The sequence below is a fragment of the Hyaena hyaena genome, unplaced genomic scaffold, assembly GCF_003009895.1.
Source record: "Hyaena hyaena isolate Hyena2069 unplaced genomic scaffold, ASM300989v1 scaffold_281, whole genome shotgun sequence".
Taxonomy (NCBI): domain Eukaryota; kingdom Metazoa; phylum Chordata; class Mammalia; order Carnivora; family Hyaenidae; genus Hyaena; species Hyaena hyaena.
The window spans coordinates 1-24,371 of NW_024080914.1; the positions used below are offsets into that span (position 1 = coordinate 1).

General features: G+C 47.2%; 5 non-coding genes across 5 annotated transcripts; 3 read left to right on the forward strand and 2 right to left on the reverse strand.

Annotated features, from left to right (window-relative positions):
* Positions 1-49: 49 nt before the first annotated feature.
* Positions 50-121, reverse strand: TRNAD-GUC. Its single transcript has one exon. It is a non-coding gene; the product is annotated as a tRNA-Asp (tRNA).
* Positions 122-3,599: 3,478 nt separating this feature from the next.
* On the forward strand, positions 3,600-3,673 carry TRNAN-GUU. The gene has a single exon. It is a non-coding gene; the product is annotated as a tRNA-Asn (tRNA).
* A 6,832-nt stretch (positions 3,674-10,505) lies between these two features.
* On the forward strand, positions 10,506-10,577 carry TRNAE-UUC. Its single transcript has one exon. It is a non-coding gene; the product is annotated as a tRNA-Glu (tRNA).
* A 1,457-nt stretch (positions 10,578-12,034) lies between these two features.
* On the reverse strand, positions 12,035-12,106 carry TRNAE-UUC. The gene has a single exon. It is a non-coding gene; the product is annotated as a tRNA-Glu (tRNA).
* A 5,949-nt stretch (positions 12,107-18,055) lies between these two features.
* TRNAV-CAC lies at positions 18,056-18,128 on the forward strand. Its single transcript has one exon. It is a non-coding gene; the product is annotated as a tRNA-Val (tRNA).
* The last annotated feature ends 6,243 nt before the right edge of the window (positions 18,129-24,371 follow it).

The following is a 24,371-nucleotide window of genomic DNA, read 5'->3' on the forward strand; positions in this document are numbered from 1 at the left end:
GGAGGTGGCCCAGAGAGCTGGGCGCAGGGGACCAAAAAGGGCGTCTCGCCTCCCCGTCGGGGAATCGAACCCCGGTCTCCCGCGTGACAGGCGGGGATACTCACCACTATACTAACGAGGACGGCGGCGGCGGCCATCCGGGCGCCCGACCCCTCTCCGGCGGCCTGCCCACGCCTGCCCCTGCCCTCGACGCCCTGCCCTCCAGCGGCGCGCGGCACGTGCGGCGGCTCCGGGACCGACCGCGTCCACACCCACCTCCCGGCCCCGGCCCCGCCCCCGGCCCCGCCCCCGCTCCCGCACGGCAGCCCCCGATCCCCAGTCGGAGCGCACCGGGGGCCGGGCCCAGGCAGGCACCTCGACAGCGCACAGAATACCTGACCTCGCCTCTTTGGTTGGGTATGCGGGCGTCGTTGAGAAGAATTCTATCACGGAGTGTTGGAGATGTGCAATGTCCGTTGGTTTGTTGTCGCTAATTTAACGTTGTCACATAGGTCCTCTCTAGGCCAATACCTGTATTCCACGCAGGTCGTTTGCGTGGGAGTGTATTGGAGCACCAGATCGTAAGTGGAAATCCGAACCTGGAGTTGGGAAACAAATTTTTCCTTACCCGGTTATTGGAGCCCTGAGGCCCTGGCGGTCTAGAGCTCCCGGATACTGGTGGAGCCATAGAAGTCAACCCCACAGGAAGCCAATGTGAGCTGGTGAATCCCACGGGGGACAGTGTGAGCTTAAGTCAACGTGTTTTTCCATTTTCGTGACTGATACTCTCAAATCTATGGCATAATGGCCAGCGTGTTACCCAGCAGCACTTTCCTTAATCCCCCACCCCCTTCCCACCCCACTGCCATCCGCAGCCCACCCCACACACCTAGATTTCATTTTTTTTTAATTTAATGTTTAGATTAGAGAGAGAGAATGAACAGCAGAGTGAGAGGGAGACACAGAATTCAAAGCAGGCTCCAGATCTGAGCTGTCAGCACTGAGCTAGATATGGGGCTTGAACCCTCACACTCTGAGATCATGACCTGAGCAGAAGTCAGAAGCTTAATCCACTGAGGCCAAGGGGCCCCTACATTTCACTTTTAATGGTTCCCATTCTTGCCTTACCATACACCTGGCCGGGATCTGCTCCATCCTTCTGCCCAGCACTGTATTCATCATCTGTGGGTGCTCTCAAGGTGAATGGCCCACTCTTGTATTCTGTGCAACTTGTACCTCAGTGTGACCTGCATTATGATAAAACTATTTAGTATATCCTTCTTATACTAGCTTTTCTTGACTTCTTTTCTTTTTATTTTCTCTGAAGACCTTCCCTTCCCCAGCCCCCCTTTTTGAGAACTCCTCCCTGTTGTCAATCTTTTCACACCGCTTGACTTTTTTTTTTGGCATCCTGGCTGTATTACAAATAGTGCCTCATATTGTTTCTAATCCTGGGAAATCAGTTCTCTGCTCTGTAATTTCTTCCTAGGCATTTAGCTTCTAGTTATATGGGAAAGTAAGCTTTCGTTTCAATACCCATGTATTCTCTGAAGCTAATGGGGTTTCATCCTTAGTATAGGACATTGATCCTCAGACCCTGGTAAGAAAATATACGGGTGGGAAAAAGTCCTTCGGTCTGTTGACCCAGCCATCTGCAGTGACCGCGGTGCCTCTAGGTAACTCAGCCTGTTGAATTTTTATAAAATTTCTTGAATCAACCGAAAATGTGTCCCAGAGGAACCAGTGTGTTCCAGTCAATCTACCTTGTTGTCTAGCATGGAAATGACATTCTAATATTTTCTACTTCATGATGATGACTTTGATCTGGTTTTACAAGCAGCTGAACTAAATTGTTTACATCTAGAAGACTAACTATATTAAGTGTACCAGCATTGATGTCTTTCTGATCCTAAGTCTGGTTAATGAACGATCTGCATTTCTCTAGCCAGAAATTTCTGAATCGCCGTATCTGCCCGTGGAAATGTCAGAGGGTTTGGCCAAATGCCCAGGCTCTATAAAACCCTGAAAAGCTACCTATTCTTAGAATTTCATTGAATTGGTCAAATTACATTCATTACTAAAACTTATTTTCCTGATTCAAAGTAACTTATAAATTGCTTTCAGTGTAAAAAAATTTAGTTGCATCAAAACCACAATGAAATACCATCTCACAGCTGTCAGGATGGCCAACATTAACAACTCAGGCAGCAACAGATGTTGGCGAGGATGTGGAGAAAGAGGAAATCTTTTGCACTGCTGGTGGGAATGCAAACTGGTGCAGCCGCTCTGGAAAACAGTGTGGAGGTTCCTCAAAAAAAATAAAAATAGAACTACCCTATGACCCAGCAATAGCACTGCTAGGTATTTATCCAAGGGATACAGGTGTGCTGTTTCGAAGGGGCACATGCGCCCCAATGTTGATAGTAGCGCTATTGCCAGTAGCCAAGGTATGGAAAGAGCCCAAATGTCCATCTACAGATGAATGAATAAAGATGTGGTACATATACATGTAGTATATGGAGTATTACTCGGCAATCAAAAAGAATGAAATCTTGCCATTTGCAACTATGTAAATAGAACTAGAGGGTATTATGCTAAGCGAAATTAGTCAGACAGGGGAAGACAAAGATCATATGACTTAACTCATATGTGGAATTTAAGAGACCAAACAGATGTACATAAGGGAAGGGAAGCAAAAATAGTAGAAAAACAGGGAGGGGGAACAAACTTAAGAGACTCTTAAATATACAGAACACTCAGAGGGTTGCTGGATGGGTTGTGGGGGGGGGGGATGGGCTAAATGGGTAAGGGGAATTAAGGAATCTGCTCTTGAAATCACTGTTGCACTATATGCTAACTAATTTGGGTGTAAATTTAAACATTAATTAATTTTAAAAATTAAATTAAATTTTAAAATGTTTAATTTAAAAATTTGGTTGAATCTATTATAAATTTTAATTCTCTACTGAGAGCCAGGGCCCACTGGCGATATTTTTGAATCACAATTGTGAGTGGAGGGAGGAGAATTGGGAGAAGTGTTCAAACTCCTCTGTATGTCAGGTTCCAAATGTTGTTTTCCCTCCCCCGTGGAAGAATCATTACTGCTTGAGGCACATTCAGGGAGAGCTTTGAAGATCACTCTCCTTTTGAAGTTATGTTTTTAATAAACGCTCAGCATCTGGGTTTTAAAATTCAGAAAGAGGTCGTGTAACTGGGTTTCATAGAAGCTTAGCGAAGTAAGAACATCAGGTTGATTTCCCAAGCGGAGATGTTAGTTTAAATCCCCAGCAAGCCGTTGCCCCAGCACTCATTTCTCTCTGCTTCATTCTCCAGTCCCTTCCGCGGCTCTCAATTTCCTCCGGTGGTGAATTTGGCCCTACAAGTGTCCAGATCTCAACTTGGGGAGAAAGAGGAGGTCGCTTCCCGCTGGTGCTAAGAGATCGGGAAGCAAGGATTCTAGTGTTGTAATGACAGGGATGGTTGAATGTTCTGGCTTTTAGAATCAGGTAACTGAGACCCGCTTGCAGGCTCAAGATGAAGAAACGAACCCAGGTGGCGGGACGCTAGTGTTTGATTAATGACCTATAGATACGACTGGAAAGAAACCAAGCACATGGATGGTCTCTGTGGCGCAATCGGTTAGCGCGTTCGGCTGTTAACCGAAAGGTTGGTGGTTCGATCCCACCCAGGGACGTCCCGAGCTGTAATCTTCTTTCTTCTCTTTGATCATTTTTTTCTTTGATCCATCCCTTTTAAGCATCGGAGTTCCATTTCTAATCCAAAATCCCTCGAATTACTTGTCTAGTAAGAAAAATTTTCCAAGTCCTCATCCTATGATCAGGAGCCCTCTATGGCCAAACTAGAGGTCCCTGCACTTCTCTTTCCTTTAAGATCGAAACCTTTCAGAGCTGCTGTTCTGCAGAATGCCACAGCAAGTGGGCCTTTGCAAATGGGCACAGCTAGTACGGAAAACAGTTAAGGCTCTTTCCCGTTCAGTTAATTCTTGAAGCAGATGTTAACCATCCGGAGAAACCCAATGATCTCTGTCCGTGTTTAAAAGGGATTAAAGTCAAAAGTGTTTTGGGGTGCCTGGGTGGCTTAGTCAGTTAAGCGTCCGACTTTCCGTTAGGTCATGATCTCGCGGTTCATGGGTTCGAGCCCCGCCTCGGGCTCTGTGCTGCCTGTCGGCTCAGAGCCTGGAGCCTTTTTCAGTCTGTGACTCACTCTCTCTCTGACCCTCCCCTGCTCACACTGTCTCTCTCTCTCTCCTAGAAATAAATAAAAAATATTTAAAAATAAAGTTAAAAGCGTTTCATGCATTAATGTACTCTCACATTTATCCTACAACTCACTTAGGATTGGACACTGCCCTTATATATAGGGCCGCAGTGAAGGTCCTAGAAATAGCTCTTCAAGGTTTTGACTGTGGCTCCAGCTCTTACCGTTTCATATTACACTCTCTTTCGGTGATCTTGTCAACTTTCAATTTGTGTCTCCAGTGCTTCTCTGAGTTCTAAACCTACCCATGCATCCACCTGCCTGCTTCACATGACCGCGTGTCCTCAGGGTCATCTTCTCCCAAGCTGAGCCCATCTTCTCCCCAGGCACAAGGCTTTCCCAGTGTTTCCTCTCTTAGTGAATGGCAATACCATCACCTTAGGGAAACAAGCCAGACAGGAAGGGGACTTCCTTGAAGTCTTCTCCCATCACCCAGCAAATCCATCCGTTGTCAAGTTCTTCCCATTTTACTTCTCTGCCTTCCATTCCCGTTAGCCCACTGCCAGGTTCCCTCAGGGACTGGACCCAGGGCACCTCGAGAAGTCCTGTTATGGTACCAGCAATGTGCTGCCAGGATTGTCTGTGATTGTTCTCGTGCAAGGAATTCCAGTGAGCTACACTTCCCCCTGAGCCGAAGCTGCCTTTGCACCCTCTCAGATGCCCTTCTTAGCTCAGGAGTCAGGACAGGAAGACCGCAGAAATGAAACTCTCTTGGATAAATCCAACTTTCTTCCTGAAGGCTTTTAGAAAAACACAAAATCCTGGCTTGTCCCTAGTCTCCAAATACGTACCTGCCATTCATCTATGTACTCATGCACACGTCCGTTCATTCAACAAACATATACTGACAACTGTCACGTGCCAGGCACTCTGTAAGGAGCTGCAAATAAAGCGATGAGCAAGAAAGCAGACACAGTTACCATATTTGACACTTCATAACCTACTCTCTGTAACTCCTGACAAGAACAGTGTGATCCAATTGTGCCCCCTGGGGGAGTTTTCCAGAACAAATGGGACACTATGCTCCCGAAGTCTTTCTCCTGCCACTTACGAAGCTAGGGAGGCTCCAAGGCAATACTATGTACTCGCCCCGCATTGGCCAAAGGAACTTGGCTTCTGGAATCATCCAAATCCGTTGTGCTGCCAGATTTTCAGAGCAGGGTCTTTGACTGCTGAGGGTTGAGTTCTCCAAAGTGCTGCCCATGGGAGCCGGCAGTTAACCCCGGGTACACTCTGGTGTTTGGCCACAAATTATTCAATTGGAAATGCCAGCCCGTGGACCCTGCCTGATCTTGGTAGTGTAATGAGTTAGGCTTTCTGCTGTTAGGTGAAAGCTTGGTGCTTCACAGTCCACCTAGAGACTGCTGTCCCTTGAGCCACAAACATGCTTCCTTTGCCTGCAGAACTTGTTCTCTGTCTCTTCATAGGCTACTTATCTCCTTTCTGAGTTGTTCCTGGCGTACCTGAGGCCCCATGGGTAGTTTCTTCTTGGTCAAAAGACTTTTGAGGGAAAGAATAGGCTATCTGGCCCCCACATCTCCAACATACAGCGCTGGGACAGGCAGGGGTCAAGTGCTATTGATACTCCCATTCGTAAGGGGGAAATTGAAGACCCCTGGTTCACACCAATTCTGACATCCAGTCAGGTTCACGGGGCCAGTTCCTTCATGAAGCCCCATGACTACTCACTGGGAACGATTCTCTGCAGCTCACTTCTGCTTCCCGAATTATGCTTACTTTTCCAGAACAGTCAGTGTTTGCAGCTGATCATTTTCTCAGCCTGCTTCCTGCTCATAGAAAGTTTGGACGTCCAAAGGCTCCTTTTAATTTTGTAGTGTCTCTTTCCCTGTCAGTCCAAGCTGATATACTTCCTTTAAAAGTTTGAAGAGTTTCTCATAAATATATCAATATAGACTTCACTTTTTAGGCAAAAGCCACACTCACAAATCTCTTTGAGAGCAGCCCTTTTCTACATTGGGCCCCTGGTAAGCTTGCTGTGGGTCAATGTCCTTAAGATCCTTAAAAGCCTTCTTAACAGGAAGGGTCTCTGAGGCAAGCCCTTAAGATTCGGAGGTCTTCTTCCTGAAGAGTCTAAGAGGCACTACTTCAGTCTTCTTGAGGTGTTAATAAAGAGTTCTGTAGATGTAGCCTTAGGTTCATCTTTCCCCTGGGACCATGTTTCCTGACAGTACCTGGGTTTGATCTCCCTGGTCCCCCCATTCTTCCCGAAGCATTTGCTGGATGGAAACTGTCCCGAGCCTTACATTTTGTCCAAATTCCAGCTGAAAATGTTGTACTTAGTCCTTTACTTCATGTCTTCTTTCTAGTGTTTCATTATAGGCAGCGTAGGGGAGGAAAAATTCTTTTTGGTTCTTTTAGCTATAAGCTACTTACTTCTCTAGATTCTGATTCAAGAGCCAGTGATGTGTAGACTAATAAACAGTTTATCCAAGTTCATTTATCCAGAAAGTCAAAGCCAGCATGCGGTTTTGACAGGTTCTGTGTAGCTTCCTTACCAGATCCCTTCTTTGGCATGAGGTTGGCTATGTTTCTGGCCACCTAGTTCCCTTCTGGTTATTCTCTTTATCTGAGCCTGGTGGTTAATTCCCATAAATCTATCACCAGCCAATGATCTCTCAATTAATTCCTTTTCTGCTTAATTTGGTAAAGCTTACTTATGCTGTTTACATCCAAGACCCCTAAAATTTAGACATCAGTAACAGAAAAATATGGGTGTCCGAAGTAGGTGAAAGGGCTTTTGTTGGGCTGGAAAGTAGGCAAGATACATTGAATACTCTGGAAAGGAAGTCTAACAACCCAAGATCTGCTGTGTGGCAGTGAATGGTCATCCCTTGGCACCTGGGAATCTGCATTGCTAATGACTTAGGACTTTGTCACAGGTGTGAGGAATGTAAAGGCTCAGAAAGTCTCCTTTCAAAACAGTCTTTAAAAAAGAGAATGGTGTAATCAGTCCCCTACATTTTTAATGTATGGCACAGTTTAAAATGAAGAGACCTTAGTGACCTTCAAAAGGTATAAATAAAACAGCTTCACTTTGTTTCTTTTGTGTTTTTTTTCTTTCGTTCTTTCTTTTTTTCTTTCCTTCTTTCTTTTTCTTGGTGTTTTTTTTTTCTTGAGAGAGAGAGAGCCCACACAAGTGGGGGAGAGGCAGAGAGAGAAAGGGAGAGAAGATCCCAAGTAGGCTCCCCACTGTCAGTGTAAAGTTTCACATGGGGCTCGATCTCATGAACCCCTGAGATCATGATCTGAACCTAAATCGAGAGTCGGATGCTTAACTGACTGAGCCACCCAGGCACCCCTCACCTTGTGTTATTTTTTTTTTTAACACTTTATTATTTAACATACAACAAACTGCCCATATTTAAAATATACAATAAAGGGACGCCTGGGTGGCTCAGTCGGTCGAGCATCCAACTTTGATCTCATGGCTCTTGGGCTCGAGCCCCACGTTGGGCTCTGTGTTAACAGCTCAGAGCTCAGAGCCTGAAGTCCAACGGTCAGCTGGTTTGACCATAAATCAATATATTGGTGGTTCAAGTCCCCTGGGTAAGGTGTGTTGGTAAATAGCTCTGCTGTGGCTCTGTCAGAAGGGACTTTTTCTTTTTAATTCATCCCTCTTATGTGACCAGATGAAAGCCTCTTTGCACTATATCCAGAGAGAGCAGAGGCAAAAGTGCTCTGAAAAAGCAATTATCCTACACTGAAGCCTAACCAAGGCAGTTTTCTCTTCTGTGTGCTTAGCATAAGGCGTCACCTTCTAGGTTTAATTTTCTGTGTCAACTTGACGGGGCTGTGGGGTGACCAGATATTTGGTCAAACATTATTTGGAGTGTTTCTGTGAGAATGTTCTTGGATGGAATTAACATTTAAGTCCGTAGACGGAATAAAGTATATTGCCCTCCCTAATGTGGGTGGGCTTCACTCGATCAGATGAGAGAACTCCTCCGGCCTGATTGCCTTCAAACTAGGACATTGGGCTTTTCCTGCTTTTGGACTTGGACTGGAGCAGCAGCTCTTCCTGGGTCTCCAGCCTATTGGTCTTGGTCTTTGGACTTGAACTACACCAGCAGCTCTCCTGGTTCTTAGGCCTCGGACTCCAACTAGAACTAAATCATCAACTCTCCTGGGTCTCCGGCTTGCCAGCTCTCTCTGCAGACCTTGCCACTGCATAATCATATGATCTTTAGAGATAGAAACATATAGATATAAAGACACAGATACAGATATAGGTACAGATATAGATAGAGGAACAGGCATAGATAAAGGTGCAGATGTAGATATTGGTACAGGTATAGATACAGATATCAATATAAGTATAGATAAAGTTATAGATATTGATATAGGTACAGGTGTAGATAAAGGTACAGATATAGATATAGGTACAGATAGAGATAAAGATTCAGATATCGGCATAGGTACAGGTATAGATAAAGATACAGGTATAGATATAGATACAAATACAGATGTGGCTATAGATTTCCTATTGGCTCCGTTTCTCTGAAGAACTCTGGTACACCATGCACCTTGTCCCTCCTTGCATTAACCCCTAGCAGAAGATCTGAGGATTCCTCAAATTACGGAAAACAGAAGCAACTTTACAATTTCATTTTTAACCAGAAACATGCTGCTGAATACAGTTTTAAGGAGAAAATGCATACCTGTTACCTCTTAGTCCACTACCTTAAACCACATGGGGGCTGCTTGAGTTACTGAGGTGAAAATACTCCCCAAAGAACTTGGCAGTGTCCTCACCAGAGGGAGAGCCACAGAGATTAAAATAGAAAGGTTCATATGTTCAATGGATATGGTGGGTAGAAAAGGTTCTGAGCTTATTTCCAAGGGTGCTGTGATTCACTGGGGGTGGGGCCCTGGGAAAGAAAGGTTCCTGGTTGGGGGAATGGAGAAAGACGACTACTCAGTTTGGGGGAGCAGGACTCTAGATTCTCCCAGTGGTGGGGTGAGAAGCTGACATCTCTGTTGGGGGTGGGCCTGGAAGGTCAGAGAAGCAGTACAAAGTACTACAAAAGGGAATAGTACAAAAGACCATTCATGCCTCATATCTGTAAGTGTGGGGAAAAGTACAAATGGAGGGCCACGTACCATATGTCGAGATGTTTTAAATTTATCAATTAAGCGCATACAGTAAGATACAATAAGATCTTTCCACCTACACTGTCAAAAATACTTTCTTTTTTAAAAAAATATTTATTTATTTATTTCTGAGAGATAGAGACAGCGTAAGCAGGGGAGGGTCAGAGAGAGAAAGAGACACAGAATCCGAAGACAGGCCCCAGGCTCTGAGCTGGCTGTCAGCACAGAGCCCAACGCGGGGCTCGAACTCACAAACCGTGAGATCATGACCTGAGCCGAAGTCGGACACTCAACCGACTGAGCCACCCAGGTGCCCCTCAAAAATACTTTCTTAAAACTTGTGCATTTAAAACAGATTTGCATTTAGAGTTGTGAAACTCCTCATAGCTCTTCCTGAGCACAGTGGCCCAGGCAAGACCCTCTCCTCTCAATTCTGGCTCCTTCCTGCATGGAGAGGGGTCTTGTGCAGGTGTGTGGGCACCAGGATCTGTTCTGACCCCTGCGAACAGCCTTCCTCTGGCCACCCGTCCATCCTCACCTGCAGGCCCTGGTGGCTAATGCACCTCCACGACACGGATGGGGGGAGCATTCTACCCACAGGCCAGCCATTTGTGCAGGTCATTCCACGTCCCAAATAACAGCTTGTACCGGAAGAGGGGTGCGGCTCCCAGTGGGCGTGTCCCATTGGCCCTGAATGCTCCCCCCTCTGCTCGGGGGACGGCCACAGTTGGAGAAATCGGGAACTGGATCCTTTTTGGGGATGAGGGAGCAAAAGAGAGACACATTTTCCTCAATAATCCAGGGGGATACTGTAGCAGTGAGAGAGGCACAAACATTTTAGGAATGAAGGGGAGAAAAGAAAGAAACGTGAGCAGCCCCTGCGGTCAGAGGGAGTCGGGGACAAACATGTAGGAAAGTGTCCTCTTCCCTGGCTTGACTTGTGACAATCTTTCTTGCAACTTTTCTGCCTCTAAAGTCTCCTTCCACTCTCTGACCCAAGTGGCAGTCACCGCATCCAGCGCCGCACACACCCCTACAGAACATTCTCCAGATGTTTCTAAAGGCCCCTAACAGGTGGCTGCATCATTCTTGAGATCTTATTCCAGGAGGCGCTGCCCAAATGCTGGGTGTGTCTCTCCCTGGTGGTCTAGTGGCTAGGATTCGGCGCTTTCACCGCCGCGGCCCGGGTTCGATTCCCGGCCAGGGAAAATCTTTTTCGTTTTTGGTTTTGCTTTTTGTTTTTTCTTTTTTCTTATTTCTTTTTTTTTTTTTTTTTTTTTACAAATAGTTTATTGTCAAATTAGTTTCCACATAACACTCAGTGCTCATCCCCACAAGTATCCTCCTCCATGCCCATCCCCCCTCCCCCCCACATCCATCAGTCCTCAGTTTTTGTCAGCATTCAAGAGTCTCTCATGGTTTGCCTCTCTCCATTTCCCCCACCATTTCCGCCCTTCTTCTCCCCCTTGTTCCTCCGTCAAGTTCCTCCTAATCCTCCTATACGTGCAAACATATGATATTTGTCCTTCTCTGCCTGACTTATTTCGCTCAGCATAACACCCTCAAGGTCCATCCATGTTGCTACACATGGCCAGATTTCATTGTTTCTCATTGCCATGTAGTATTCCATGGTATAGATAAACCACATCTTCTTGATCCATTCGTCCGTTGATGGACACTTAGGCTCTTTCCATGTTTTAGCTATTGTGGAGAGTGCTGCTATGAACATTGGGGTCCATGTGCTCCTATGCCTCAGCATTTCTGTATCCCTTGGGTAAATTCCTAGCAGTGCTATTGCTGGGTCATAAGGGAGTTCTATTGTTAGTTTCCTGAGGAACCTCCACACTGTTTTCCAGAGGGGCTGTACCAGTTTACATTCCCACCAACAGTGTAGGAGGGTGCCCGTTTCTCCACATCCTCGCCAGCATCTTGTGTTCTCTGATTTGCTCTTTTTTCTTATTTCTTTTCTTCCTGTCCACCAATGACATTTTGCTGTTGCGGGGGCTCCCGCAGTCTGGTTACCCCCAAGGCCGGTCGCACGCAGCCTTGCAGGCCAGCCAGTGCTCCCTGGCTCCCACTCTTAAGACGATGGCTCGCAAAGTCTACCTCCAGCTCAACCTTTTCTCAGGTGATCCTGAAATCAGTCCTGAGAACCGCAGGATGAATCACTAGGGAGCTAAAGACTGGTGTCAGATGGCTCGCTAGTCATCTCTGTAGTATAGTTCCTTTCAGGTAAAGTGAACTAAGCAACATAATGAAATGTATTCTGTTCTTACCAGTGGATCTGGTAAAATGACCTGAGCTGTCTACACATCGGGCATGTACCTTAGGGTTTCAATGGATGGGGGGAAAATTACATCCATTACTAAAACCGTACCTATGCCAATCAAACCTTAATAGATGTAAGAATCATTTAATATAACTCACCTGTTTCATGTCGAAGTTTTCTTAGATGGAAAAACAAATCCATAATTCCCAATAGAGTGAAGCAGAGACGAGTTTGAATCCGCTTAGAGGAATTTTTCATTCTTCACACATGCCCTGTTCCCGAGATACTGACACACTTCAGGACCGGGTGACATGTGCGGTGAAGCAAGCAAGCGAGCCTTGGCTAAACCTGAGCTACTACAACGGAATGTCGGTGGTGATCGGAAAGAAAACGGACTTCCCTGACCGGGAATCGAACCCGGGCCGCGGCGGTGAAAGCGCCGAATCCTAGCCACTAGACCACCAGGGAGGCGTGTCAGACGAACATTAAGTAGAGCCTCCCAGAAAAGGACCTTAGGATTGATTCAGGTATAAGAATTTTGAGGGGATGTCTGGGAAATATCCTTGAAATTTTAAATAACCATTCAACGTGGGTTTTGTGACCGAGTCCATTGGAACTGGGGCACCTGCGTATGAGTAGAGAAGATACCAGCAATATTCATGTCCACCTTCCTTGTCGCCCATCTGTATATAGCATTTGCGACGTTTGATAAACACAGAGCACAGGGTGGACCCACTGTCCCAGTGTGAGTTCAGACACTTAAGGCGAGTGTAAAGTAAGCACGTTGCCTCCTCGGTGGAATAAACTGACCTCCAGCCCTGGGGCCACACTCTCCATCCCAAGCAGAATTTGCTTCAAATGCAAAAAGAAGGCAATGGCCTTCTAAGCAAAAGACCAAAGACCAGAGACCAAAAAATCCTATCATATCCTTTCTTTACCTTACTTCCTGTATTAGCCAACTGCTTTGGGGGGGGGGGGGTGGCAGTTGATGACACAGACGGAGAGGTGAAGACAGCACAAGCTCCTTTTCCTTCCAGTCCTTCCTTCCTTATCAGCAAGCTGGAGGTGGAAAATGGGGGTAGGATGTGTATCTTCAGAAGTAAAATAAAAACAGTTGCGTTAACTCTGTGCAACACGTTCTGTCGGGAACGAAAACTGGTGAAGCCACTCTGGGAAACAGTATGGAGGTGCCTCAAAAAGTTAAAAATAAACTGCCCTGACCCAGCAATTGCACTACTAGGTATTTACCCAAAGGATACCCAACTACAGATTTGAATGGGCACATGCGTCCCCATGTTAATAGCAACATTATCAACAATTAGGGAAATTATGGAAATTTCCAAATTATGGAAAGAGCCCAAATGTCCATCGATGGATGAATGGATAGAGAAGATGTGACACACACACACACACACTCACACACACACACACACACACACACACTGGAATATCGGCCATCAAAAAAATGAACTCTTGCCATTTGCAATGATGTGGATGGAGCTAGAGTGTATTGTGCAAAGCAAAATAAGTTAGTCAGAGAAAGATAAATACCGTATGGCTTCACTCATATGTGGAATATAAGAAACAAAACAGATGAACATAAGGGAAGGGAAGCAAATGGGAGGGAGGCAAACCATAAGAGACTCTTAACTATAGAGAATAAACTGCGGGTTGCCGGAGCAGAGGTGGGTGGGGGGATGGGCTAAAAGGGTGATGGGTATTAAGGAGGACCTTGTGATGAGCACTGTATTGTATGTAAGTGATGAATCACTAATTTCTACTTCTGAAACCAATATTGCACTATTTATTAACTGACTAGAATTGAAAAAAACATTTTTTAATTCACGTGCATGTAGGAGCTATGAAATACAGATTGCATGATTTCAGTGATTCCATCTATGAGTTAAATGCTTTTATATTTGCAGTCAGCTAAAAACAAATCCAGACTTAGTTAAGGAGCGACTTCTCAAAAAGGCCACTGCAATTGGAGAGAATGTTCCAATCCTAGAAATCTGCAAATATCTCAAAATCAGACAGCGAAAGGTGTTTCTTTCATAGGGTGGGGGAAGCAGAGCTTAGCAGAAACTTTTAAGGGGAGGTTGAGGCAGGGAGGGAGTGAACAGAGAGCATGATGATGACGACACAGTCTCCCAATGAAATGTGTTTCCCTTTGGTTACCTGATTGTCAGGAAAAGCTAGTAAAAGGGACATGTCCTGCGCAGGGGTGCTTGGTCAATCTTGGGGCCAAGCCAAAGTCCAAGGGCCTACGGGGAGGAGAGAAGTGTGACCACAGGTAGCTCCACATGAAAGCAGAGGAAAGAAACGGGCCTTGTACAATATAAAGATAACAGGTGACATTGGTGCTAATCATTTTAATTTTTCTTTACACACAATGACATTACATAGGAAGTAAAAGCGACACCACGACAAGTTGGGAGGAGGCCACGGAAGAAAGGGAAGAGCTTTCTATTTCACTACCTTTCAGAGTCCTTGTTGTTTTCTGGACAAGACTCCAGAACTCAGGGAGCCCAGGCGACGTCTGCCATCCAGGCGTCTGGCTGGGCCCTGGACCCGGTTGATTGCTCTTTTTTGCTTTGCCTGGAGGATAAGAGGCCAACAGATGGCTCCTTGCGATCTCCCACCGCCCTTTCCTCCAGCAGGAGCCGGGCGGGCAGGCCTCTCCCCTGAGCCCACGGTTGGGTTTTGGGGCCCCACTGCTTCCCTAAGGCCGAGCCTCTTCTCTGCTCTGCCCTTCCCCACACGTGGGCCCCACACCCCCAGGTGGCTGCAGCGCCACCTCTTTGTCCTCGGTGGGAAGAGGGGCCGTTTAGGATGATCTGCCATAACCTTGTGGACTTGGGAGGGGGAGGGATGGAAAGCCATGCGACTCCAAGGCTTGGCTCTCAGGCTCTCACTCTCTGGCCGGCAGGGGACTGGACGCTGGTGGTCGCCAGGGAGCTATGGCCCAAGAGCAATTAAAGCCTTGTAGCTCGCTGGACCCAGAGCAGAAGGAAGCTAGAGATAACTGACTTTGGGGAAAAGCCCTGTCTCCTTCCTCATTAGTATAGAGATGATTTATTCCCATCTGTTGTAGAATAGGACTTAATTCACCATTCATTTAACTAATTTGTTACCACATCCCTTTTGCTTATTTGTTTTATTTCCTGGCTCACAGGTAAAATCAAGTAGTGAGTCACCATATAGAAATACATTCCTATTTTGCAAGAAACCCAAAGGGATTAAGTGTGACTTTGCTGACTTTGCAAGTACAGTAAAAGTGCATTACATGACTCTGGACTTCCCTATATGGCACCTTGAACGCCTGGTGACAGCTACCAGTGGAAGGACCAAAAATGTAAAGTTACTCGGCTGCCTAGAACTCTAATTTTAACTATTTTTAGGATTTCAAAGTGAGAGACGGTATTATCGTTAATAATGCTGTGCTTCTATTGACATAACCTTTGTAGATTTAGTAGACATCTGAAATATGCATGTGTCAGTGTGAAAGTTTAATTACAAAATCAGCGATTCTCCACGGGGCGGGGGAGCATTTTGAAATACTTGAAGGACATCTTCAGTCTTCACAGCCTCCCTGCCTTTCAGGTGCCGATGGACCTAGCGGCTGGGTGTTTGATTCTGCCCTTTGTTTCTCTTGAGAATTACAGCTAGGAAGACTAGCAGCTCACTGCCATTCTTGATTTACACTTTTGAGTAAATGATCAGAATTTTTCTTCAAAAATTTTTAATGTTTTATTTTATTTTTTGAGAGAGAGAGAGAGGAGAGATCGAGCAGGGGAGGGCCAGAAAGAGAGGGAGAGAGAGAGAATCCCAAGCTTGAGTCAGATACTTAGCCAACTGAGCCACCCAGAGTGTCCCTAAACTTTTTTGTAATGTTTATTTATTTATTTTGAGAGACAGCGCGTGGGTGCAAGCAAAGGTGGGACAGAGAGAGAGGGAGAGAAAGAATCCCAAGCAGGCTTCATGCAGTCAGCACAGAACCTGATGCAGGGCTTGAACCCGCAAACCACGAGATCATGACCTGAGCTGAAGGCTTGAACCCACAAACGGTGAGAGCATGACCTGAGCTGAAATCCAGCGTGGGGCGTTTAAGCAACTGAGCCACCCAGGCGCCCCTACTTTTAAAATGTATTTCAGGGGCGCCTGGGTGGCTTAGTCGGTTAAGCGTCCGACTTTCGCTTAGGTCATGATCTCGCGGTTCGTGGATTCGAGCCCCGCGTCGGGCTCTGTGCTGACTGCCAGCTCAGAGCCTGGAGCCTATTTCAGAGTCTGTATCTCCCTTTCTCTCTGACCCTCCCCTGCTCTCGCTGTCTCTCTCTCTCTCTCTCCTAGAAATAAACATTTAAAAAAAATGTATTTCAGATGGAAGTAACGAAACTGGTTACAAAAGAGGTTGCTGAGAACCCGCTGTCATCAGGCTAAGGTGCTGGTGGGTGGGAATTCCCTCGCCCACCTGCGCACCCCCCTCCTCAGTCCAAGGGAAGGGTCCCTTCAGCCAGCACAGGGACCAGTCCAATTCTCGACTCGGGTCTCAACTCTGAGTGAAGGTAGGAGTGGCTTTCCACTGGAGCACGACTTTGGGAGACAAGAAGGGAGGTGCTGGGCTCCGAAGGTAGCGGTGAGGACTCCCGGGTCTGGCTTTTGCCATCACCAGAGTCCGTCCTGCTACCAGGCTCCGGAGCACAGGGCTGGGTCCTTGTTAGTGGCGAGTTCCAGCGCAGGCCGGCAGGGCTGAGCATGCAGTACCGCCTCCCCCGTCTGCGGCCAGCACCTGAACAAGACTTCCCTGGGAAGCCATACCAGTGAGCACACGTGGGACCGCTGGCGGCCACCTTCAGCTTTGAACTCGCGTTGGGGGGTGCGGTCCTGTCCCTGGACCTCTTCTGGGGTGACCATCCCTGTAACCTCATCGTGAGGTGACTTGCTCTCTATGTTTCAACCTCCCTTCATTCGTTCTCTAACCTTCTGAGTCTTGGTTTTGGTCTCTGCTCAAGGCCCCAACTCCTTCCTGGCTGCGAGTGAAAGAGAGAGAAGATGCTAGCATCTGTCTGACTTAATAGTGTTATAAAATAATGAGGCCCCGCCCCAATACACCGAGTGTCTGAGACCCTGCGTAGGCAGTGGGATACTGTGATATACCAAGATACGTATACTTTGGTCTTCATCCCAGGCTCCAGGCCAGAGCTCCTGAAACCTTTGGAATTTCCTAAGAAAGAAAGGCGCTAGAGCGTCTTTTGTTCCAGAATTTGCTCTTTGACCTGGTTCCTGGTCACAAAGCTCCTAAATCCCTTGGAATTTCCTGGAGAAGCGTGTGTTATGTTTTAATGAGGTGATTCTTGGTGGGCTCCTGGATAGCTTCAGGATGGGGTCTAGTCACCAGGAAAACCATTATGATTAGAAGCTCGGACATTTCATTGAACCCCCCCCCCCCCCCCACTCCCACCATTCTGGAGAGAGCTGGAGATTGAGTTAATAATGGATCATGCCTACTTGATGAAGCCTCCACCAAAAATCCCTTAGGTGGGGGGTTTGAAGAGCTTCCAGGCTGGGGGACACACGGAGGGCCCGGGAGGGCAGCACACCTGGAAAGGGCATCAAAGTCCCTGTCTGTGCCCCTTCTCAGGTACCCCGCCCTGTACATCTCCTCTGTCAGGCTGTTCCTGAGCTGCATCCTTTTTATAATAAAGGGACACTCTGGTAAGTAACCTGGTTTTCCTTAGTTCAGGGAGTCATTCTAGCGCATTACCAAACCCCAGAAGGAGGTGGTGGGAACCTCCGATTTATAGCTGGGTGGTCAGAAGCACAGGTAACAACCTGCCCTTGTTGATAGGTACCTGGAGCCGGGCAAGGGGTGTCAGGTGGGACCGAGCCCTTAACCCGAGGGCTCTGACTCTGTCTCTGCGATCACAGGGTCAGAACTGAGCTGCTGGCCCAGGCTGGGCGTGCGGAAGCCTCCCACCCATCTGGGGAGCCGACTGGAAGTGTTGTGTGAGCAGAAATGAGACTCACAGGAGGAAAGACACAGGAAAGAGAAAACGGGGTTTTCCTTCCTAAGTGCCTTCTAAATTAGGTGCTGGGCGAACATCAAGTGTATTTTAAGGTTTCAAATAGAAGCTGGTTTCCTTACCTGGCCAAGTCCGGCACCTGGCCCTGCCCACCTGGAGTTACCACACGTGGCCAGCGGTCCCCCGGCGCTTGCGCGATGGGGAGGAAGCGCGGCCCGCATCTACGCGGCCCCGGCCCGCAGCCTGCGGCTCTCCGCCCTGGCGACACCCGCCGGAGCCCGCTGGGCCCGAAGCCCGTGGGAAGGCGCGCTCGGGCTCACGGCCGGCGGCCGGTCGGCCCGCGGCTGCAGTCGCAGGGCTGCAAGGCGGATTTCCAGGCAGCCGCTACCCGCCGGTTTCCGTAGTGTAGTGGTTATCACGTTCGCCTCACACGCGAAAGGTCCCCGGTTCGAAACCGGGCGGAAACATGGGTGTTTTTTTTTTTTTTTTTACCCCCACCCCCCTACCCCGCTGGGAGTCCTGCGGAGGGATCCGGCGAGCCCGCGGGAACACCACCGGCGCCCGGGAGCCGGAGGCGGGTGGGCAGGTGGCAGGGCCCCTCGGGGGTCAGCAGGCACCCCCGCAGCCCCCCGGGCCCCGCCACTCCGCGGCGGTGTCCTTTCCCCGGCCGGAAGGGGAGAGCGCTCTTGGCAGCTCAGCGAGCGAATCCTCGGTCGGTTCCGATGCGGACCCCCCAGGACCGGGTTCCGGTTCAGACGCTGCTCGGTCCCGCTCCCTTCGGCTGGGGCCGCGGCGGTCGCACCTCCTGCGGACCATCTGCCAGGCCTGCGGGGACCCAGCCGGGGCTTGGCGACCGTCCGACGGCACCCCCGCACCCCCACGCGGCCAGTTCTCGGTCGACGAGGGCGATCTCCACCCCCCCTTCTCTGTCCCTCCCCACGCGGGTCCTAACGCCCCCGCTCCTCCACCAGGCGGAAAAGACACATTTTCTTCTCGTTAAAAAGTTGTGGGCACAATCAAGCCCTCCCTCACACACCTCACCAGAGAAGACAGATGAGTAGCAAATGATCCCAGGAGAAGGTGTTCAACATTATTAATTAGAGAAATTAAACACGGGCTGAGATACCACGAGACGCTGTTACAAACGCCTGCTGCCCACACTCGTACACGCTGGCATGAACGTCAGAGTCCACTTTGCAGTTTCTTTACAAGATAAACTACTAAAATACGACTCGGCCATCCTAATCCTCGGTATTTACCGCGCAAAAATAAAGTAAATGCCCATGTGAAGACTTGTATACGAATGTTCACAGCAGCTTTATCCGTAGCAGCCAGAAACTGGAGACAACCCGAATGCCAGTGAGCAGATGAAGTTAAATTGTGGTATTGCCACGCGAAAGAATACTCCTCAACCCGGCCTCCCAAAAAGGAATGAACTAGTGATAGGACATGGGCCTCAAAATAATTACGTCGAGTGAAAGCCCAACCAAAAAAGAGTGTGATATGAGTCCATCTGTATAAAGTTCCAGAAAATGAAAACTATGGCAGAAGCAGATCAGAGATTTGGAAAATAGGAGAATAGCAGGTGATAAGAATGAAAAAGGGGCCCCAGGGAGCCTGGGTGGCTCAGTAGCTTGTGTCAGACTCTTGATTTCAGCTAAGGTCACCATCACCAAGTTCATGGGTTCAGCCCTGCGTCAGGCTCCGCACTCTTTGGAATTCTCTCTCTCCTTCTCTCTGCCTCTACCTCTCTCTCTCTCAAAATAAATTTATTTTCTGTGTATATATACTATATATATATATAGTATAGTGTATATATACATATATACAATATTATATATTTATATATATAAATGTGTGTATTCATTTTTTTCAAAATTTTCACTTTTATCTTTAGGTTTATCTATTTATTTTGAGAGAGGGAAAGCATGGGGTGGGGGGAGCAGGGAGAGAAGCCCAAGCAGACTCTGCAGTCAGCACAGAGCCCGATGTGGGGCTTGAACTCACAAACTGTGAGATCATGACCTGAGCTGAAATCAAGAGTCCAATGCTTAACTGATTGAGCCACCCAGGGGCCCCAAAGTAAGTAAACTTTAAATGAACTTTAAATCTATAAATAAAAAGGGGCCCACAGAAATTTGAAGGGGGTGATGAATATGTTCATTATGTTAACTGTAGCAGAACTGTTCTGTGACTTTCATGGGCCATAAGCACTTGGACTTTTATGGGCTGCTTCCTTCATAAAATTATTTTTTAAATATTAAAGACCTTTTGGGGTGCCTGGGTGGCTCAGTCAGTTGAGCATCTGACTTGATTTCAGCTCACATCCTGAGCTCGGCACTGAGTATGGAGTCTGCTTAAGATTCTATCTTCTGTCCCTTTCACCTGGTCATGCGGTCTCATTCTCTCTCTCTTTAAAAAAACCAACCAACCAACCAACCAACCAACCAACCAACCAACCAAACAAACAAACAAACAGGGGTGCCTGGGTGGCTCGGTTGGTTAAGTGTTGGACTTTGGCTCAGGTCATGAACTTGAGGTTTGTCAGTTCGAACCCCACATTGACCTCTGTGCTGACAGCTCAGAGCCTGGAGGCTGCTTTGGATTCTGTCTCTTTCTCTCTCTGCTCCTCCCCCAATCACACTCTGTTTATCTGTCTCCCTCTCTCAAAAATAAACAAATATTTAAAAAATTTTTTTAAATAAAAAACAAATTATTGAAACCCTTTTAAAATATATCAATACTGGCAAACCATGAGAGACTCTTGAATACTGAGAACAAACTGAGGGCTGATGGGGGTGGGGAAGAGGGGAAGAGGGGTGATGGGCATGGGGGAGGGCACTTGTTGGGATGAGCACTGGGTGTTATATGGAAACCAACTTGACAATAAAGTATGAAAGAAAAAAAATAAAACATACCAATACAAAAATGATTTACAGATGCACTGGTATCAAGATGAATATTAATATGTAAAAATATGTTCTTTAATATAAAAGTCTGTTATTGTCTCTGACTTTAAAAGAATTTTTAAGGATTAAACCATTTTTATTTACTTATTTTTAAAATTTTTAATGTTTATTTATCCTTGAGAGAGTGAGAGAGACAGAGAATGAGCAGGGAAGGAGCAGAGCGATAGAGGGACACAGAATTTGAAACAGGCTCCAGGCTCTGAGCTGTCAGCACAGAGCCCGACGTGGGGCTCAAACCCACAAACCGTGAGATCATGACCTGAGCTGAAGTAGGACGCTTAGCCGACTGAGACACGCAGGCACCCCGAGATTAAACCATTTTTAAATTTACAATAAATGAAAGTATTTTCATAGGTGTGTGACTACCGTGCTTAATGAATTTCAAGGACGGCTTCACAGGTCAATACAGGTGCCAAAACTTAACAACTTGTACATTTCAAATACGTGCACTTGCATGTCAAGCTCGCCTTAACCTAGCTGTTAAAAACTGTTTTAGTATTTCTCAGGTAATAAAACAAATATTTGAAGTCTGTTCTGGATACTCATATAAATATATATTTTAAAGTTTTTTATTGAAAGCTTGTACAAAGGGTGCCTGGCTGGCTCTATTGATCTTGATCTTGAATCATGAGTTTGAGCCCCATGTTGAGGATAGAGATTATTTTTAAAAATAAAAAAAATTTAAATCTTTTTTTTAATCTTTATTTTTCAGAGAGAGAGAATGCAGGGGGAGGGGGGGAGACAGAGAATCTGAAGCAGGCTCCACGCTGTTATTGCAAAGCCTAACATGGGGCTCGAACCCACGCATGATGAGATCACAGCCTGAGCCAAAGTCAGATGCTCGACTGACTGAGACACCCAGGTACCCCGGAAATGTTTTAAATCTTTAACAAAAAGTTTGTATGAAACAAAAATATATATTCACAACAGTAAATAGTTTTTGGTGGACCTCAGGTACAGTGTTAATTCATTGTCCTCTATCCACATGGATGGGTATAAAACTCTTCTCTTGATTTTATTTTTGTCTTAATCTTCTTTCTTTTATCCCTATTCCTTACTCTCACCCCCTCTAACGTGTTTGAGATGTATCTCGGATTTGTATATATCCTTATAAAGTGGGCAGTGGATCTGTGAGTGATGTTTTTGCTCAGCACTGTGACTTTACGGTCCACCTTTCGGGTCGTATGCACCTTTAGTCCTTTGTTTCTAACTACTGTAAATAATTTTAGAGTGAGCATCCGCCCATTTTACTTTCACTTCCCCCAAGACGGAGAGCAGGCTGTCATGCACCCCCTGCTATGGCAAACAATGCCCTCATACATTCTTTATCAAATAAATATCTATAGAGTGCCTAATATCTATATCTAATATCTAATATCTATACAGTGCTATTCTAACTCCTGGAGGTTCGATAATGACAAAGAGAGACAAAAACAAATCCCTGCCAGCACGGAGTTTACAGTCCAGTGGGTGAGACAGACAAGAACAAGGTAAGATGTATAGTATACTCAGTGATAACAAGTACTAAGAGGGAATAAAGAGGGTGGCAGAATATGAATTGTCTGGCAGTATGTGTGTGGGGTGGGGTATGGGAAGTTTTAGATAGCATGGCATGGAGGGGCCCCTGGGAAGTGACTTTTGAGTTGAAACCTAAAAGAAGCGAGGAAACTAGCCCTGTAGATATCTGGGTGCCCAGCTTCCAGGCTGAGGGGCAGCAAGTGCAAAGGTCCTGTGGCAGGAGCTGTCATATTCCAGAAATAGCAAAAGGACCCCTGTAACTGGATCAGAGAGAGCTAGCGGGGCAGTAGCGTAAGACATAGTAAGCAATTTGGCTTCTGCTTTTCAAGCTTGGGAAATGTGTGTCCCTGCGATGCATGACAGGGCGGAGAATGGCTCTAAAGCCATTGTGGCTGTACATGGCGAAACGTCAGCCAACCAGCAGCACAGAAGGAATAACTACGTCTCCTTCAGTGGCCCTGCTTTCTTCTCTATCCTGAGCCCACAGTGGTCGATTGCTCTCCTTCACCCTTGTTCCAGAACAACCAACCTAGCATTCCTAGGTCACCCATTCCACTAGCTCCTTTCTCAGTAGGTGCCAGAAACCTGGGCCAGTTGGGAGAAGGGCAAATTCCGCAGAGCTTTGTGCACCTTGAAATGAGTCCTCCCTGTTGGTCACAATATTTCAGGGCTTTACGGAAAGTACAAAGGATTAGGAGGATGCTAGGCCTGTGCTACCCAGACTGGCCAGGATCCTCCACAGTCTGATCCTTGGTGGGATGCAGAAGGGAAATCCAGGGGCAGGGAGACAGACCTTCTCTGCGGGAGAGAACAAGCCCATGGCTTCCTGCGGAAGTTGTGAGGTAAACTTCAGTAAGCACTGGTGGTCTTCTCGCCCGCTCTCTCCTCTGCCGTCATGCAGAACCCAGGCTGCTGTCGCCCCAGGTCCGAGGAAGGTATGAGGAGCCTTCTGAGGAGTTTCAGGATAGAATCTGTCAGGCTTGCTTAGAAATAAGAAAATGGCTGGGTTGCCTGTGTTTGAGGCCTGAAAAGGGTAGTCTGCATGTTAGCGTGGGCAGGATACGTGGGGGCCAGCGGTGAGGCGGCCGTGACCGGCTGTGGGAAGGCCTGAGGCCTGTCCTGGCAGCGCTCCACAGGAAGCCGGATCAAACCTGACAGGCCCAAGATGGCGGATGCCATGACAGGAACCCCCTGACCAAATTGGGAAGAGAAAGTGCAAAACCCTGCTTCCTGCCCCAGGTAATAAATATTCCATCCCCTAGTTAACATAAAAGATATTGACACAACCACTCCACTCAACCTTTGTGGGGAACAAAGGCAGAAAGAAATGTAGATAAAATTAAATTTCCTGACAAAGGCAGGCAAAGTCGCCCATTCCTCCAAGAACTCCAAACTGTCTTAATGTTAATGTTTTGCTAGAGGGTAAAACAACCTTAGCTGGATGCTAGCTAGGCCGCCAGCATCCTGGGGGGCTTCTTTAGCATACGAAAGTCCTTTTGGAAACTTCCCCTTGCCTTTCCCTCCTCTCAAGGATATATAATCAACTGCTTTATGATCCCAGAGCAACTCTTTCTGCTGAGAGGTCCCAGTCCTGGCCTTTAATAAATCACTTTTTTTGCACTGAAGACATTTCAAGAATTCTTTCTAGACCATTGGCTCCAAACCCCAACATTTTCCGTATCACAACCGAGGCACGCAGTTCTCCCTCGGAACTCTGTTGTAAAATGGCCAGCAGGACTGATAAGGAAATACCTGTCCCTGATCAAAGGCTCCCCTTCCGGCTTCTTCTCCTCCCCCCCCACCCCCCACCCCCCGCTTGTCGAATGCATTAATGAGGAATGTGGAAGTAATAGGTTATAAATTACTCCCTCTGCTGATGCTCTGAGCTCAGACCTCTGGAGAATGATCTCCTCTGAGCCCACTGCACTGGTGTAAAGTAAACCTCCTCCCTTCCAAGATCTCCAAGTGCCGCTTGGTTCTTCTGCCAGGTGACCCAGACCAGATTCCGCAACATCTTGACCCTGGCCGCTTTCTTATCTCAAGAGTGTACTTTCCCTTTAATAAACTTTCTGGCTTGTCACCCATTCACTGTGCTGCATGTATGTCCTTGAATTCATTTTCATGACGAGCCAAGAACCTTCTGTGGTGCCCCAATGGGGAGTCTGTCCAATTGGATGGGGCCCCCAAACGTGGGGTGATGATCGGCTGAAGCTGGTGGTATGG